The 19,888-nt window shown below is 32.9% G+C and overlaps 1 protein-coding gene across 1 annotated transcript in view; it reads left to right on the top strand.

Annotated features, from left to right (window-relative positions):
* Positions 1 to 19,888, top strand: part of LOC138700278 (potassium voltage-gated channel subfamily KQT member 1-like) — a 677,493-nt gene that overhangs the window by 136,260 nt on the left and 521,345 nt on the right. The gene's annotated exons all lie outside the window — the stretch shown is intronic.

The raw sequence follows: 19,888 nt of genomic DNA, 5'->3' as shown, positions 1-19,888 counted from the left end.
CTGGAAATCCAATACTGTCCATTATAATAATTAGCGTCAATTGTAAATAATATTCAAATAAATTCAATTTGTCATCTCGTTTTTCAATGTATAAATCAATGTCCAGGTTATATCAAGATTAATGTTCATTTTACTCTCTAGATTATATCAAGGTCAATGACATTTGTTCCTCCGAAAAAAATCAATACTTTCGCGTCTGCGCACATCTCACAATTTACGAGATATTGCACAAGGTTACTATCGCTACCCAGTCAGATAAGAATAATTGAATACTTACGAATAATTTCAAGCTAGAAATATGGTCGAGCATAAAAATTAGTATGAAACTTGCCTATAATGGTAATTAAGACTCTTGTATGAAAATTATGAAACTCGCTTGCGCTCGTTTCATAAACATACTCGCGTCTTAATTACTACCATTATAGGCTCGTTGCATAATGTACTATTATTTGTCTTGGGTGATGTGTTTTAATAAAGAAAATCCACAGAGTTTTTATTTTTATTTAGTTATATTCGGGCCGTTAGTGTTACCACATTAGTAAGTTCGCACGAACTTTATTTTTCAGTGAATATTAGAACCTAAAATTAGTGTATTATTTGTGCTGTGTGATGTGTTTTATTAAAGAAAATCCACACAGTTTTTAATTTTCAGTGAATATTAGAGCCTAAAATTAGTGTATTGTTTGTGCTGTGTGATGTGTTTTATTAAAGAAAATCCACACAGTTTTTAATTTTCAGTGAATATTAGAGCCTAAAATTGGTGTATTATTTGTGCTGTGTGATGTGTTTTGTTAAATAAAATCCACACAGTTTTTAATTTTCAGTGAATATTAGAGCCTAAAATTAGTGTATTATTTGTGCTGTGTGATGTGTTTTATTAAAGAAAATCCACACAGTTTTTAATTTTCAGTGAATATTAGAGCCTAAAATTAGTGTATTATTTGTGCTGTGTGATGTGTTTTATTAAAGAAAATCCACACAGTTTTTAATTTTCAGTGAATATTAGAGCCTAAAATTAGTGTATTATTTGTGCTGTGTGATGTGTTTTATTAAAAAAAATCCACACAGTTTTTAATTTTCAGTGAATATTAGAACCTAAAATTAGTGTATTATTTGCGCTGTGTGATGTGTTTTATTAAAGAAAATCCACACAGTTTTTAATTTTCAGTGAATATTAGAACCTAAAATTAGTGTATTATTTGTGCTGTGTGATGTGTTTTATTAAAGAAACTCCACACAGTTTTTAATTTTCAGTGAATATTAGAACCTAAAATTAGTGTATTATTTGTGCTGTGTGATGTGTTTTATTAAAGAAAATCCACACAGTTTTTATGTTTATTTAATTATGTTCTGGCCGTCAGTGTTGCCACATTAAGAACTTTAGTTTTCAGTGAATATTCGAACCTACCATTGGTGTTTTATTTGTATTATATTATATTGTATTGTACAGGGACATCATTTTATTTTTACTTGCATTTTTAATGTACCTCCATTTCTGAATGTACTTCACTCTCACCCCTTCACTAATGTCCTTGCTCCCGTCAGACACACAAACTTACGGCCGCTGTTGCATTCGAAGTCTTCAAGCAGTGAAGTAAACACTGCAGTGTATAGTGTGTTTCATAAATATGATTGCGTTTTCTATAGAAGAAAGAACCTATATTAATAATATCGTACTAAAATATTATATTCAAGAAACGATAAATTCGATTTCAGAGAATATGCTTCAAAATGTTTTTAATAATATGCGTACTGAATTGAAGCCTGCATTGTAATGAACGGCAACCATTTTCAGCAACTTGTTTAAAAATTCAGATTAGATTTTTTGAATCGAGGTGGCTAGAAGCAAAGGAATGCTAGTGACATTTGTAATAACATGAGTTAAGTGCATCCAGTGTAAGCAAAAGTATCTAAAATTTTAGTGGCAAAGGGATATTTTAATCGCATCACACATTAAAATTTAAACAAAAAATTTCACCGATTTTACGAAAGCTTAAATATTTAAACCCCATTTTCTCAAAAGTAACTTAAGTGCACTTACAGCCCTTTACTTATGACCCCCTCAATTTAAATGCACTCTGTATATTGTACGATAACATCAATAATTAATATGCTAAATAAAGTAGACATTACATAACGAACATAGCCGCCTGAAAATTTGAGTTCTTCAAAAAATATATTACTACTCTACTTTATTTTGATAAATTCCGTAAAAGTGATGATCAAACTGAAAATCGTAATATCGTATTTCCCTACAACATAAATGGATACACTACTTTTCTCTCCTCCTATACCTAGTAAAATGATATGTTTACATATTGCACTAGTAACATCAAACTCCTGTAATGGAAGGGGGCAACAGTGTTTCCGAGTTGAGCCAGATTAATGTTAAAAACGTTGGTAAAAATAAAGTGATGTCCCTGTATTTATTAACATTCCATGGTATTCATACATTGCTTCACAGCTAGAATATGGAACAAGTCAAAAAATACTATTACAGAGTCTTATTTTATAGTCACAGTCTAGATGAAATATATACAGACGAGATTTACAATATAGTCTAGGCCTACTAGGACAACACATAGTTTTAGCATCAATTTCATGAAGCGTTATTGAATGTCATGAATTCACCTGCAGAATAGAAGGCTTTAGAAATTAGGTACTTCTTTAATTTGGACCTAAATAGTCTTATGTTTTGAGTTTCATTTTTCTATCGATAGGGAGGCTATTAAACATTTTTATTGCCATATAACGCACTCCTTTGTGGTAGCACAATAGACTTGCCGATGGGTAATGTGTTTTAATAAAAAAAATGCAAACAGTTTTTATGTTTATTTAGTTATGTTCGGGCCGTCTGTGTTGCCATATTAGTAAGTTCGCACGAACTTTAATTTTCAGTGAATATTCGAACCTAAAATTAGTGTATTATTTGTGTTGTGTGATGTAGTTTCAAGATTTGGCACCATGAAATGCGAACGTGGTTTATATATCGGTTTTTATTCAATTATTCGGCTAAATCTCTTGTCCGGAACTAGCTTGGTCCCTATGGTGCCGGATAAGATGGATTCTGCTGTATAACAGATAATTTCTCTATAGTGGTACTGAACGCCAGCTTGGAATTCTCCAAGGCACTTGACGTAGATTGTATTTTTGACAGCTGCAATGACGGGGGGGCACTCTACGACACAGTGATAAATCGATATGGAAGGCAGAGAGAAGTTTTCAAGATATTATATAATATCTAATCATTTATAATGGCAAGCAAGCAGGTCATAGATGCTTCACACAGACTTCGAACCTTAACTTCATTCTGTGAAAGGTCCATCCCCTCACTCTACGCCATTTTGTTTTTCTTCAACTCTACAGTCTGACGTCCACTACGTATTTCTACTCGTTCGTGTCTTTTCACTAGAAACAGAAATATAAGAAATTAAAGTACTAAGTGCTAAACTCATTATTTGACATTCGAAAATACCCCAAATTATTGAATTAATAAAATCAACATCAAACAACCCAACGTATAATACATTGGCATTTATAAAACCATATAAACTTGAAAAATATTCAAATAATTACGTGACACAAACCATGATACATACGTTTCTGAATGGTGGAAATATATATATTATTGTGAAACAGAAATAAAAATATAATAAATGTAATTACTGTAATTTTGCAACTCTTCACATTCATAATTTTTATCTTAGTTTTATATTTTATTATTTTTATCACTTTTAAATCATGCCATTTTATTATCTCATATGTGAAGACTTGCATTTATATATATATGTAAATCAATATTTTTTGTAATCTATACGTGTATTTTAAGTAAGTGACAATCAAGGCAGTCATATATGAATGTCAATGTGTATAACAGCATTGTTGTATTTTAATATGTTTCATTTTGCATGCCACTAAATATGGTTTGTATTTGTAGATATTATGTAGAGAGCATTGATATTGCTGAAATGTACTTCGTATCTGATGATGTTGGCGTAGACCAACGAAAACGTTCATACGTCTTTTAAATATGTAATGTAAAGATGTAGCACCTTAAACATATGCTGTGAAGTCAGTGACTGAAATAAATACTTTTAACATTAATAAAATCAACTATCTTTGGTTAGGCTTGGCAAACGAACCTGTTTATTTATTTATTTATTTACTTATTTATTTATTTATTTATTTATTTATTTATTTATTTATTTATTTATTTACTTATTTATTTATTCTGGTGTAGTTAAGGCCATCAGGCCTTCTCTTCCACACCACCAGTAATACAAATACAATAACAGAAATAAAAAGGAAAAAAAGCACTATGTATAAACAAAGTAAAATCACACAAAAATATACACAGGTTGCAGTCACACAAACTTTAAACCTATGACGTCGTGAAGGTAAAAATAAGCGCCGGAAGCTCTATTTCCAAATTGAATACGGTAGCCTATACAATATTAAGGGAGGACCAATGTAAAAATTGTGATTTTCCAAACCTAGTTAATTTCACAGACAGTCTATTTCACACTAAAAGTAATTATTGTGTTAAGTTTTAACTCAATATCTCAAATAGTTTTAGAGATATAATTTTTTTCTTTAAATTTTCCAAAAGATGTAGACTAATAAAAATGAAATGTATCTTTTCACATAAAAATTAATATATTTTCTAATTTTGTAGCCTTGTATTCATTAGTATTTCATGAATGAAATGTCCGATGGAATTTTGAATAACTTTAACAGTACTCAACAAAAAAAAATAAAAAAACAATAAAATGGAAAAAAAATAAAGAAGGGTCAGTATTGTACCATTTATTATTTTTTAATGTGAAAAAATTCCATCATTCATTTTAAGAAACACATTTTATGCTCGACCATGCCGAAATGTAGTAATTATACACCTTGTAGCAGACCTTTAATGCATGTCATTAAAGTACACCTATGCATTAAAGGTCAGGTCTTTCAGCCAATGACGACTCAGGTTACAACTGTTCAGCCAATGACAGGTCAACTTTCTACCGTTATAGAACCGCAAGTATCGATTATTCTCGGATATGCAATCGAAAGAGAATTAGCGAAAAGTCACGGAGGCTGGAAATCCAATACTGTCGCAGAAGGTTATGTTCTGTTACTGTAATAATTAGCATTAATTGTAAATAATATTCAAATAAATTCAATTTTTCATCTCGTTTTTCAATGTCTAATTTAATTTCAATGTTATCTCTGTAGGTTCTTATGGCCTAGCAAGGTCAATGTGAACATCTGTTTCTCGGAAAAAAATCAATACTTTCGCGTCTGCGCACATTTCACAACATACGGGACATTGGTCAAGGTCAGATACAAAGAAAATTAATAATATCAAGTTAGAAGTATGGTCGAGCATAAAAAGTCGTATGCATAATGTACTGTTAGAGAATATGGTATAAAAATGTCTGAGTCCTAGCTCTCACATTGTGGGAGAAGATACACTTTGCATATACAAAATTATCAAAATATTTCAACACAGAAAAAAAATGTTCAAAATGTTGCATGGTATATCTACAGAGTGCGTCAAGAGGAAAGGTACATGGTTTGAGGGGTGGTAATAAAGTGATTCTGAACAAAAAAGTTTGTATGAACATATGTCCTGTTGTTCTTCACGGTTTTGAAGAAAACTAAAGGAAACAATGAGGAACGGGAAAAGTGCAAGTGATAGTAAATTAAAACATTGTTACCTTATGTTCTGTTTAATTGTGTACTTTTCTTTACAGAACATGTTCAAAAAGTCCACCGTCAACTTCAATGCACTTTGCAGCTCTTGTAGACAGCTGCTGTGTTGCTGATCTGAGCTGATTCGGACATTCCTTTACTTGAGCACAAGCATGTAAAATGCGGGCAAGAAGTTCCTCCCTTGCTTCCACTTTGCGCTTGTAGACTTCGCCCTTAAGCCAACCCCACACAAAGTAATCCAATGTAGTAATGTCGGGAGACCTCGGTGGCCAAGACCATAACGACAGATTCAACGCCCGGGATACGTTTCATTGTTCCTACTAGAACGTAATGTCGTTTTGGTTGCGTTCAGATATGAATGCTGATTAAGAACATTTAGCCTCACGTCCGTGATTTTCAAACAGCTGTATGCCTGATACTGTTAAGAACAGGGCATATGTTTGTATAAACGTTTTTGTTCAGAATCACCAATATTATCACCTCTCACACCATGTACCTTTCCTCTTAACTCACGTATAAGAAAAAACACATATTCACTGAACCGCTATTTTTACAAGTGCCTAACTTTATATGATAATTATCCCTCTTTCTGGCAGCATTTTCAGCCATTATCTTCGTCACATATGCTACAATTATACTTATTTCACTACATTTAGGCCTGTATAAAATATTTCGGTGTAAACAAAACACTGAACAAAATCCATTATAAACACAACACAAGCCAAATTCAATTTGTAAACAACACACCAGATGAGTCCTCACGTGTAAGGAATGCTTTCAGTGACAAAATGATACCCAATGTGTTTATATAAAAACTCTGGAAACAACTTCAAGGAAAATAAATTTCTATACGCAACCAACAACTGACTATCGAAAATAAGTGATATCTATTTGGAAAATATAACAAACTATTACAAGTTCACTACATTAACTTGACAGCAGAGGTAACGCCAGCATTGTATATTCCAAACAGAGGCGATAGGCATGTTTCAGAAGTTGATGACATTTAAAAGCCTGGGCTATCAAGTTTACGTGATGGAGGCTTTTAAAAATGACGACGAAAACAATTGTTCAGGTGTTGTAGACAAATGAAATTTTGTCGAAATATTCTTAAAAATATAAAGTATTTTTTACATAGGAATCACAAAATCAGATTAAGAAAATGCCCAAAATTTCACCTCTGTCCTCCCTTAAAAGAATTAAAGAGTTTAAATATTAAATTATATACTTATAATTAAAAAAAAATCAAATATGGAAGAAAAATTCCTAAAAGTCAAAACATTTCTGGATTTATAGGAATAATCGGAATTTTTCTCACTTGGTGATCTAGACCAGAGAGAATGGGTAAGAGAATTAACCGATGTCCTTTCTTTCCGTTAGTCTATATCAGTCATGTCAACTGATGCCCATGGGCGCAAGCGCGCCCTTTAGAGCTCAGGAGAGGCGTTTGGTTGAACTATATACAGGGATGGCCAGCACTGATTCAATGGATAAAGGGAAGAGAACTTATTAAAATGGTATCCATGTTAATTTTTAGATTTGTTTGGCAAGTATAATTACATCATAAGAGTGTAAGTTTTAATTTTAATGCTCCTTTTTCACATGTTTGTTTTTTTATTCAAAATGGATATTTTCTCTACTATATTACAGAACAGTGAAATTTTCAGATATGTTTGTTTAGTAGCCTTACACGTACTGAAACAATGTTTTCGTAAATCCAATATATCGTAAATACGTATTACTGAAGATAGTGTATTACAAATTTTGAAAATATTCGCATGGAAAATGTTTGTAATGAAATGAATTAACAAAGCAACTACTGTTACATCATAAACAAAAGATATGTGCCCATGTGTTGTAAAAACGTCAGCTCTATTACCTTCAGCAGATTTCGACAAAATAATTTAATATTCTGATGATAGGACGCTGCGCACCAATATCACCTTAAAAGCATAATGCGATAAGAGTTTTGTTATGTAATATTAGTTGCATTTAAAACATATACCTAGGTAACTTTGCTTTTTACTGTAATATTGTTTTGATTAAGTTTATAGGTTACTTTTATAAGGCTAAAGGTACCATCAATATCAATTCCAACTTATCATGTCATACTCAGTCTCTTTCTTTTGGATATCACTTTCTTTATGAATAATGTGTTTCATTCACTTAGTATAGTATAGTTAAACTACTATGGAATTTATGTGAATATTCCTTCTTAACTCTTTATTATGTTATTAGCGTTTAAAACACAACTGCAATATTAAGAAATTGGTGTTAGTACTGTTATTTTAAGACAATATAGATATTATCAAACAGAAAGGAGCCATATAAAAATGACATTAAGTTTGTACACCACTGTTTTCTTAAACCAACAGGCTGCTTCTTCATATACATAATCCGTCCTCCTTCCATACTTAGCGCTTGATGCCCACGCACAACGTCAAGGTCAGAAAAATGCGCTTGCTTTGACAACACTGGTCTATATTCTTATTTTAATTTCATTCTTATCTCCCTCTTACTCTTTCTTTCTTCCATTTCTCATCGTTTATTATTTTCTTTCCTTTCTATATTTTTCTTACACATTTATCATTTCTTTCTCCTTTTCTTATTTTTCTCTGAACGTTAATATATGTACAACATATAGCAATGACTCCGTTCGTGAATCAATACATCAACGTAAAAAGATAAGGAGAAATGCAGGACTACATGACGTATTATTATATATCATTGTCTGGCGGAAGGATTTCTGTTCTCATTTCTCTTTACATGTAATTCATAAACCCAGTGTATTCACTCTGTGAGGGATGAAACTCATTTTTCTCCATGAGACAAGAATTACAATACAAATTCTGCGGCGACGGCTTCAGTGGAACAAGAGTCTCTGATTTCGTTTCCACTAATTAGACATTCACAGCAACTACTCTGGTCTTATATTCCATCTGAATTAAACACCAAATTGATGTTGAAAATTCGTGCTGAGATTTCTCAATACTAATTATAAACTAGTTGTTTATTTTCAAGCCATTTTTTGTCCTTACGTACAGATACATAGTTTGTTGCGTCGTTAATTTTTCTCTATAGGGTGTATAGGGTGATTCAGTAAAAGCGTGCACTAATTAAACAGGAAATAAGGGGTACTTTACTGAAGATGGGGAACTTGGTACCTGCGGTCTGACTCTTGGTTTACTGAGATTTTTTTATTTTTATTTTATAAGTTTTACTCACTGAGTACATTTTTTGGATCTATTACTTTTCTAAGGCAAATTTAAATCTTTTACTTTCATTTATTCATTCTTTTCAAGTTCTATCTGTAGAGAATAATGTTATCTGAACACTTTTTGAACTTGACACCATATACACACAGGGCGACCCACATTTATGTCCAACTTTTTATTCGAATTAGTTGGATCACTGGCTGAGAAGAAACTGCCTAGTGAAGGATGCACTGGAAGAAATGGTGAACGGGAGAAGAGTTAGGGGTAGAAGAAGATATCAGGTGATAGACGACATAAAGATATATGGATTATATGCGGAGACAAAAAAGAAAATAGGAAAGATTAGAGAAAGCTGAGTTTGCAGTGAAAGACCTGTTCTTGAACAGAACCCTATGAATGAATGAATAGCCTTTCTCATTTATACACCAGTTATTGCTAGACTGGTCAACATTCACAGCCTTTCTTTATATGTAGGCTGAGTGAAGCTGACACTATTCTGAGTGAAAGAAAAATAAAAAATTATTGTATTTTTATTCATTAAAGATCAAGAACAATAATAGCCGAGTATCACATCCAACTTTTTTCTTCAAAATTAAACTGTCTTTTCTTTTAATACATTTATTCGGCTGATAATGATTTTTTTAGACTTCTTCTATAATGCTCCTTAAAAAGTATAAAATGTATTTCCATAATCGTAGTTTTAAACATTTTAAAACTCAGCCTTTGGTACATTTTAAAGTCAGCATCAAATTAGCCCAACTTTTTTTTTTTTTTACTGTATCGTATTAGCCCTACTTGATCTTACAATAAACAAAACAGACCTACTGACGTGATTTAGGATTAACGAACAGGACTCTTGCTCTGCGAGTGCAGTTGGACGTGAATTGAAATTCAACTTGGGGTGAATATGTATTGGATTTCTGCAAGGCTTCCACAATGAAGTCTGGCAATGTAAAATAATTTCATTGCGAATCTTCGGTCTGACCTCGTCAAAACAACATTTCTTTATTACCAATTCTGTTAATATTTGGTAATCTAGTTAAAACCGAGCAACCATGTGGGACCCCCGCATAGGAAGGAGACTTCAGGGCAGACCTCGGCGCAGATGGGCAGACTTCTTCAGAGAACAGGCAGGTCAACAATGGTCCAGAGAGGCAAGGGACAGAAGAAAGTGGAAACTACTCGAGAGACATTTGCGCATAGACAGGAAGTTGTGAAAGGCAGTGAGAGAATCATTGTTAAAGAAATTCAAGTTCTTAGACTTAAATATCACGTCTAACGTGAACTAGCTCATCACGTTAGGCAAATCTAGTTTTCCCTTATTTAAGGAGGCCTTTGGCCTTCATGGGACATAATAGGCTATCTTTATCTTTATCTGTATCTGTATCTTTATCTTTATCTTTATCTGTATCTTTATCTTTATCTTTATCTTTATCTTTATCTTTATCTTTATCTTTATCTTTATCTTTATCTAATCTAGTTAAAAGCAAATCTAAAACAAATGGGGCAATATTAGCCCAAGTCTGCATATAACATAATTTGTATCACATTAAATCCTCCAGAAAATTACTACACAATTACTCGCCTTTCATCATTTGGAGGTGTGTTAGTAATTACTCTCGGCCACAACCTGTTAACGTCAATGAGCTCGTTTTGTTGCATATTCTCCTTTATTGAGTGAAGGAATAAGCCACGTGTTCATGACAGGAAAATGACATTCTTATCAGTCCGAGGCACGTCAAATCCACGGCCGTACACTTAATTAGATTCCTTCTCTTTCTTGTCCATTTATTCTAGAATCCCTATAAAACTCTTAATATTAATGACAATAAACGCTTCTCATCTGTATACGGGCAGACGTATACAAAGAAGAAACGCCTCGCTCCTTCCTTGCTACATAATAAGGAACAAGTAGCACAAAAGAAACTCATTTGCATTCTAAGCAGATTTAACAAACTAGCGAGCAGGTTGTTAGGGACTTGCTTTTTGTCATGAATATTTCCATGTTATGGAAACATCATGGGTTTGTTATTAACTTTGCCTTATCCCCTTTTATCTTTTGTGTTTCTTTCGTCACGTTCCTCTTTCTTTACGACGTGTAGAAACATATATATTCTTTATCTCGCTTTTATTTCTTTCCTTAACTTTGTTTATAAAGCGTCGCTGTATTATACATAATGTCTCTGTTGCTCATTTCGAATCCCTAATAAGCCTATACAGATTTATGTTTTGTTTAATGTGTAATTGGAAGGACGATAATTAACATTTTCTTCATCTACCTTAGATGATGAGTCTGAAACATTCGGGAGTACAAGAACAAGGAATGACTAAGGTTAAAAATCGCAGAAAATGACCTATAAAACGACCTTAAGGGAACCAGGTCGTGATGAGTGGCGAGCCAAAACTCCAATTTTTTATGTTGCGTTATAAAATAAAGTACAAAACTTGCTCTTTAAACAATATAAACATTGTGGGGGCTATTTCTGCAGATAAGCCTTTTAAATAACCTCTTTAAATTTGGCGGTGCATGTAACTCATATATTATTCTTTTTTTTTTAATGCAGTTTTCCATTTTTTTGACATTTTTCAAACTTAAGTACACTTTTCTCTGAAACTGTTGAATAAACTTGAATGAAATTTTTAGACTGTTTTCTGCAGCCAGTGTTCTACATAGTAGACCTACGGGTTTAAGAATATTACACACATAACATGAGAAAAAATATATATGCATTGAGAAACTGTAAAAAAAATGTTAAACGAAGTTCAATATTTTTTCTGTTTCACTAGGGGTGAAATATTTAACTAAATTTTGCTTTATAATTTACAATACACATTACTAGATACCTCAGAAAAATACAAGGTATATGAGTGAAGATTGTAGCAAGTAATGTGCACCTGAAGAATGAGGTACACTTAGCGAAGTGGGAAAAAGGTTTATTAGTTAGGGCGTTTATTTTGAACGTGGATACGAAACTAATTAGTTGTCTTTTATACTACTGAATTCAGAATGGTTGATTGTATAAGCCTGGAAATATTTATTCCATTCTGAGCACTAGAAGCCTAAAAAATATTGCACTAAACTTTTGTATTGAACTTTCTTAATCGCACAGGCATCACTACCCAGTTCCCTTAAATTTTTGAAAATATGACATTAAAATAAAAAAATGAGCTTGATTTTAATAGTAAAATACAAACAAAATAGTGTGCTTCTATCTGTGAAAAATACATTCTCACCAAGTCACTAGCTGTCGCAAAAAACTTTGTCTGCTTTGTTTTACTTTCGGCACTTTTACGTCTTCACTTGTGAGATACAATATGACTGCGGGCACTGCGGCTGCAGTATTTGTTCTGTTGCGTTGAACGGGGGGAAGCACGTAGCATACGTGATCAGGAGTCAAGGCTGATGCAACCATAAGAATTCGCTCTGAAACACTGAAGGGTTATTTCACTTCCATCCTGTATATACAGTAGTATAAATAAGATTATTACCTTCTAACTTAGCCTACAGATAACACACATCGGGCACTACTCCAGCTCATACGTTAGTCACCGTTAAGACAGCTAAACACGAGCAGTGTAGTGATTCATTTTCGAATGACCTACGTATGTCAGATAAGACACAAGAGTCAGACTTTATACAATATGACCCGCAAGTAACGTCATTAAATCCATGGGTTATTCTTAGAGATATTACAAACCGAAAAGTTTAATACAATTATGCTCGTGTTTGCCTCTTTCACGAGATAAAAATTGTTTTATATTAAACATTTCATAGCGTGTTTTGTGAAAGCCATTGATTTAATTCCAATTATGAGCTCAGTCAATTTAAGAGAGCAGTGTATTATTATACCTTTGGGGAGGCCAAGAGGTAGGTGGGAAGATAATATTAAAATGGATTTGAGGGAGGTGGGATATGATGGTAGAGACTGGATTAATCTTGCTCAGGATAGGGACCAATGGCGGGCTTATGTGAAGGCGGCAATGAACCTCCGGGTTCCTTAAAAGCCAGTAAGTAAGTAAGTGTATTATAATAAATTTTAAATGTGCAGAAATTTGATCTGAACAAATCTTACATTGTAAAAGTACTTTACAGAACGAAAAGGTACATCTGTTTGGATCAGATTTCTGCATATTTAAAGGAAGAAACTAAAATTCTTTCAATAATTACATATTTTCGTTAGACCTCGGAACTTCATGCACTAAAAAACCTGAAAGTACGCATGTAACTATGCAGTAAAACTGTTGAAATATGCGCTAAAATTGAAATATATGCAGTAAAAATATATTTTAGAAGTTTATTTGGTTTAATAATATATAAATCAAAATAATAATTTAACAAATAATAATCATCAATCCATCATCATTTTTATTAAATTTATTCTTTGTATTATAATTACTGAATTTAAATAGATATTTCAATCGGTAACATTCTATCTTTTTTTTTTAAACTTCGTCATTCACGTAATTTTATTGTAGTTATTTTACGACGCTGTATCAACATATCAGGTTATTTTCCATCTGAATGAAATGAAGGTGATAATGTCGGTGAAATGAATCCGGGGTCCAGCACCGAAAGTTACCCAGCATTTGCTCATATTGGGTTGAGGGAAAACCCCGGAAAAAACCCCAACCAGGTAACTTGCCCCAACCAGGATTCGGACCCGGGCCACCTGGTTTCGCGGCTAGACGCGCTGACAGTATTATTATTATTATTATTATTATTATTATTATTATTATTATTATTATTATTATTATTATTATTATTAAACCAATAGCTAGTAAATAACTGATAATAGTTATCAAAAGATTAAAAAAGAGAGATATGGCGTAGTAATTAATTTATCATTTAAGGGAATATATAGGCCTATATTTATTGAGGCACGTATATAAAATTATGGCAATACTTTGTGATAATAATAATAATAATAATAATAATAATAATAATAATAATACCTGTTATTCCTGTGTATTCAGCGTAATGCCCTGTAATGTCGCTTCTATATAATACTACTAATTGAACCGTTGAGCAAAGCAACATATTATATTTTCTCCGACAGAACAGCGAATAAATTCCTCTTCCCATTCTGAACAAAACCTTCTGTTCCTGCTCGTATGGACAGAGGGTTTATAGAGCGACATGGTACCGACACTGCTTACCTTTAGTACGTGAGCGAGACAGAGAGCAATGCACAGGATTACCAGTATAAATGTATTTGATTAAACGATGTTATCACGATACCCAGTTTGGTCACCGCTGTTCTCAAACCTCAGAAAATAGGTTTCAATAGGCAAAAGAGGCATTTTTAGCTTCAAAATCGCTTTCAAACATTCATATTTTAAATAAAATATGAAGATATTTAGTTTATTCCTACAGAAAAAATTGGCATTTAACCTAAAATCCGACGTGTACTAACGACGTTGCTTACTATTCACTCTGTGTATCAGTTGTATAAACTGTTCTTACTTATACATCTGAAGCACGAGTAGATAGAGGGGCAGAGAAGGCCTGACGGCCTTATCTCTACCAGGTTAAATAAATAAATACTACTAAATACTACTAATACTACTAGATACTACAAAACAAAATAAATCATGAAAATAACAGAAATGAATACCTTAAAAAAAATAGTGGGCAAAGCAATACTCGAACATGTTAGACACCAGACTGGTAGAAAGTAGTGTGAAATTCAATCAATAAAAGAATTATTGATCTGTTCGTTTGTAAGCCTCCCACGTTTCCTTATTATCTCGATTGCTGTGATCCTGTACACTTGCTAATATGCAGTCCCAAAGTTAGAATTCATCAAAGTTGACGACTCTAATAGTCCCGCACTCTGAAGCGGAGTTACGCAGAAGTTTAACAGTTGCCTGTCGTTTGGTCAAGCGTGCGGTATTGAGGTGGGAGACGTGGGAATTGAAACCACGGAGACCCTTGGGAACGAGCTCAAATTACTAGCGGACTTGCATACGTGCATTATCAAACAAAAATGTATCCTCTACTAACCCATGTTGGATCTATTAAAATGTTCAAGTGATGATAATAACGATAATAATAATAATAATAATAATAATAATAATAATAATAATAATAATAATAATGACGTTCTGTTAAGTGACCTAAGTTCTGAACTGTCAGTCAAGTTACGCGAGCTCAGAATATCTGCGTCAGATACGTGTGCAACATCCGACGATATGATCACATATCACCGTCCTTCGCAAGTCTCTCGTGGCTCCGACTTAAAGAACGCAGAACTTTACACTCTTTGTCTTTACTCTTTCGAATTCTGCACACCTCAACACCAAATTACCTTTCGTCTCGTTTCTCTTATCTATACTCTAACCATGACGTAAATACCAGATCACTTATCTGTGGCACGCTAAATATACCTCTTCATAGAACATCTTGTTATTCCTCATCTTTTACAATATCCACCTCGCGTCAATGGAATTCCTTGTCACAAAAAGTATTAGGGGCTGCAAGACAACAAACACCTTTAAGAACAGCTTAAAAGATAACCTTATTAGCATTTCACTCCAATCATACTGATTTAAACTATCACTGACTACACTGTTACTTTTTTCTGTAGACATCATCCTGATTGTGCTGTATTTTCAAAATTGTCTCATAATAATCTCTTTCTATTATCTAATATCATTTGAAATATATTAACATTCTATGTATTTTAGTTTAATTCTGCTGCCAGTTTATTTCAGTGTTTAATTGATAGTTCATAGTATTTTGTTGTTTAATTCGTAAATAACTCTTGTATACATGTAACTTTCATCTAAATCAAATTGTTGAATTCTTTGCAAGTTCATGCATATGTATATACACTTTTTGCTGGTTGAGTGGAAGAGAAGGCCTTACGGCCTTAACTCTGCCAGCTAAAATAAATTATTATTATTATTATTATTATTATTATTATTATTATTATTATTACTATTATTATTATTATTATTATTGTTAACACTGGTCTACAGTGATTTTGCTACTGAACAAAAACAAGTGTACCAACCCTAATTTGAGTGTGCTGATTACAGATCTGAAGTCCGTCTTTTCTATCACGTCACAATTTTAAAATAATAATATTTTTAGTTTTAGTTATGATGTGTGACATTACGTTTAGGTCAAAACTGAGTGCTCTTCAACTCGAAGTTTGAGACATTTGTACTAGTGTCAAATAGGTTTTTAGGAAATTATCGAACTGATAATTATGCTGAGCTAGTATATAACATGCTTAGACCATTTCAGAATCTAGGTTGTCACATGTCCCTAAAAGTGCACTCTCTTCATTCACACATTGACTTTATTTCCATCAAATCTCGGCGCTGTAAGTGACGAACATGGTGAGAGGTTCCATCAGGACATATCAACTATGGAATCCAGTACCAGCGTCAATACGGTCATGTTTTGATTGTATTACTTAAAGTTTACTGTTTCTGTTATTAGTGTTTTTTAAATGTATTTATATGTTTTTTTTCAATGTATTCTAACGAAGCCTAAAACTGTATGTCTAATGGCCAAATAAATTGAATTGAATTGAATTGAATTGAATTGAATTGAATTGAATTGAATTGAATTGAATTGAATTGAACATAATGGGTGATTTCTGCTGGTTCCTACAGCGATCAACCACATGCGAACATAAGCTGAAAAGCAAAGGTCTCAGGCACTTTTAACAGAGTTTTAGTGCTTACTACATATTATAAGTGTATATCTTCTTATAAATGTACTTAAAATAATATAATATAACAATTTTGAAAGAATATGAAGAGTCCACTGCAAGAATGATGGATGTCACTTTCTTGTCGAAAATGAACCAAGACTGGCAATGCATAGCTTAAGACATATACAGGGACATCATTTTATTTTTACTTCAATTTTTATTGTACCTGAGTTTTTTAATGTATTTTACTCCCACTCCTTCTAGTAGCAAACTTCCACACAGAACCAAAACCGCAAAGTCGTCTTGCGGTGAGTGAGTATAGTATGTTCCAGAAATATGATCGAATTTTCCAGTGAAGAAAGAGCATTAATTCACTATTGAATCATATTTTCGCACAGATATTGTGCGTCCGTTTAATTACGTTGCATCCCGGTTTCCCTCACACGTTTCTGCTGGCCACTCTATAAAGGCTATAGTGACTGGCTGTCTTAGCTCTCTTCTGAAAACGTTTGCTGTTAGGAATTGGACTTCTACGTAATATTATGCAACTTTATCTAATAATTTAAATAAAAGAGCCTCGTTAAGTAACTGTCACGTGATTTTCTCCCTTTCTAACCACATGGACGGACAGTAGATAGCATATCTGAGTAATTTTTTTATGCTGATCTGGCAGAAGTGAAGATTGAATTGACAGTACGTAACGTACACTGATATAGAGCAGGTACATAATTATTTCAACAGGCGTAGAATTATGGCTCCCCCATGTCGCCTGATTTGAGTGCTTTGCATTATTTCTTTGGGGTTACTGTGAAACAGTTGTGTTTGCTAAACATCCTACCTCAATCGAAGAATTAAATAATTACATATAAGAGACCATACATTCAATTTCAGAAGATATGCTTGAAAACGTTTTTGATAATATGCACAAAAGAACTGAAGCCTGAATCGGAATGAACAACCACCATTTCCAATAATTTGTTTAAATATCCATATTTTGATTATTTCAAAAATTTAAATGCACTGAAAATATTGTATGCTAATGTGCTGTAAGCAATATACTACACATTGCATAATAAATACGTCCGATTGGATAGTTGAGTTATTGAGTAAAAACACTTACTATTAATACTGTACTGTATTTTGATTAAATAAAAACCCGACGAAAATTATCAAACTCAAAATCGTAACATTTTCTAGTTTACGTAATTGGGTGCATAACTTTTCTTCCCTCCTATAGCCTACCCAGTAAAGTTATTTGTATTGTATTTAACACTAGTGTCGTCGAACGTCGGTCGTGGAAGGGAGTAGCAAACAGTGTTTTCGCTTCTTAATCGTTAAACTAAAGGTATAGTCAGGTTAATATTGGAAATGTTAGTAAAAACAAAATTATGACCCTGTAGAATTACATAGAGTTATATGGCATTAACACTGATAGTCATTGTCCAGTAATGATCTGAAAATCACGGTTAAGCTTTGAGCGCTAAGCATTTCAAACTTTCAGGGTCGATTTCTAAAACGAGGTCTAGACCACGACCATGGCTTTAAACCGCGTTTGGATTTATAAAACGAGGTCTTTTTCATTATTCTGAGCCACGGCTCGAAACCATGGTCTGAAGCAGAGATCACGGCTCCATGTATACAAGATGGAGATAGTAGATCAGCTGAATGATTATCAAGGAAAATGTGTGTCTACGAGTATTAAATCTCCGGATTAGAGTGATAAGAAAGAGAAATAATCCTTTGTAACTATATAACGACGATAATGTCTGGCGAATATTTCGATTTTCGAAGAAATGAACGCAAAATTTAGCAAGAATGCTAAATAATAATCTGCAACGAAATGCAAGAGGCGACAGGTTGACAATTTTTTTTACATCTTAGTATTAGTATTTATTTATTTAACCTGGTAGAGATAAGGCCGTCAGGCCTTCTCTGCCCCTCTACCAGGAGATTCCAATTACAATATCAACAATAAAATTACAATTAGTATTAAATTTACAATTACAATTACAAATAATATTACAGTTAGTATTAAATTTACAATTACAATAAAATCAAAGTACGAAAAGATTACCTGAATAATTAAAGCTAGATAATTTATCACAGAGAAACAAAGAATATTTTATATTTACTGAATTACAAATTAAATCTAGAATAACAAAATTGTATAGTGATGAAATTACTGAATATTGAAATATTTTGTCATAGATTAAAGAAACTATTTACAAGTAATCAATTACTGACCAAGTGCCTAGTAAGTTTTCGTTTGAATTCAATGTTATTTCGACAGTCCCTGATGCTAGCAGGTAATGAATTCCAGAGTCTTGGCAGGGCTATTGTGAAAGAAGATGAGTATGAGGAGGTGCGATGGGATGGTATTGTTAGTATTGTTTCATGACGAGAGCGTGTGTTCAGATTATGGTGGGAAGAAAGGTAAGTGAAGCGAGACGACAGGTACGAAGGAATAGAAGAGTTCAAGATTTCGAAGAGAAAGAGAAGTGAATGTAAATTTCTTTTCTTATCTAGTTTAAGCCAACCTATTGCTTCCAGGGATGGGGTAATATGATCATATTTACGAACATTGCTTACAAAACGTACACACAAATTATGAGCACGTTGAAGTTTCATTTTGTTGTCGCTGGAGAGGTCAGTCAGTAAAATGTCCGCATAGTCGAAATAGGGAAATGCAAGTGTCTGCACAAGGGACTTTTTTAAGCAAGAGGGAAGATGAACATTTATCCTTTTTAGCACATGCTTTCAGGGAAGTAAGATATAATATTTTATATTAATTATACCTTTGTGCCTATAGGACGATATATATTAATTCTTAGTCTTTACAGTAGTTTTTGGACATTTTATTTAATACTCGAAAATGTTGTGGGCCTACAAGAATATGAAAGAAACGTGATTTTGTCTTCTTATTTCAAGTTTTATGTTACTGGGGCTTTCCACGTAATATTGCCTATTATATGTGAAAACAGAACCATACTACATTTTAGTTTGAATTGAAATTTTAATCCAGTTAATATTTAGGTTATTAATTCTTTAGAACCGGGTTTTCAGGTTGTTAATGTTGGTAGTAGTTATGAACAAACGATAAATTACAACACAAATGTTCGACTTGTGCTAATTATTTGGGTAATATCATTCTGGTACCTAAAAATCCGTTCGATATTAAATACTAGGTAGGCCCTAATGCTAGTATTTTAAACGCACATCCCTAAATGTAACAATACCTTAGCTGAGAACAAAAGAACGTGACTTACTGCAATTCAATAAAAATATTAATCCCGTTGTTCATTT

The sequence above is a fragment of the Periplaneta americana genome, chromosome 5 (assembly GCF_040183065.1).
Source record: "Periplaneta americana isolate PAMFEO1 chromosome 5, P.americana_PAMFEO1_priV1, whole genome shotgun sequence".
NCBI lineage: Eukaryota > Metazoa > Arthropoda > Insecta > Blattodea > Blattidae > Periplaneta > Periplaneta americana.
This window is presented reverse-complemented; position numbering and strand designations above follow the sequence as displayed.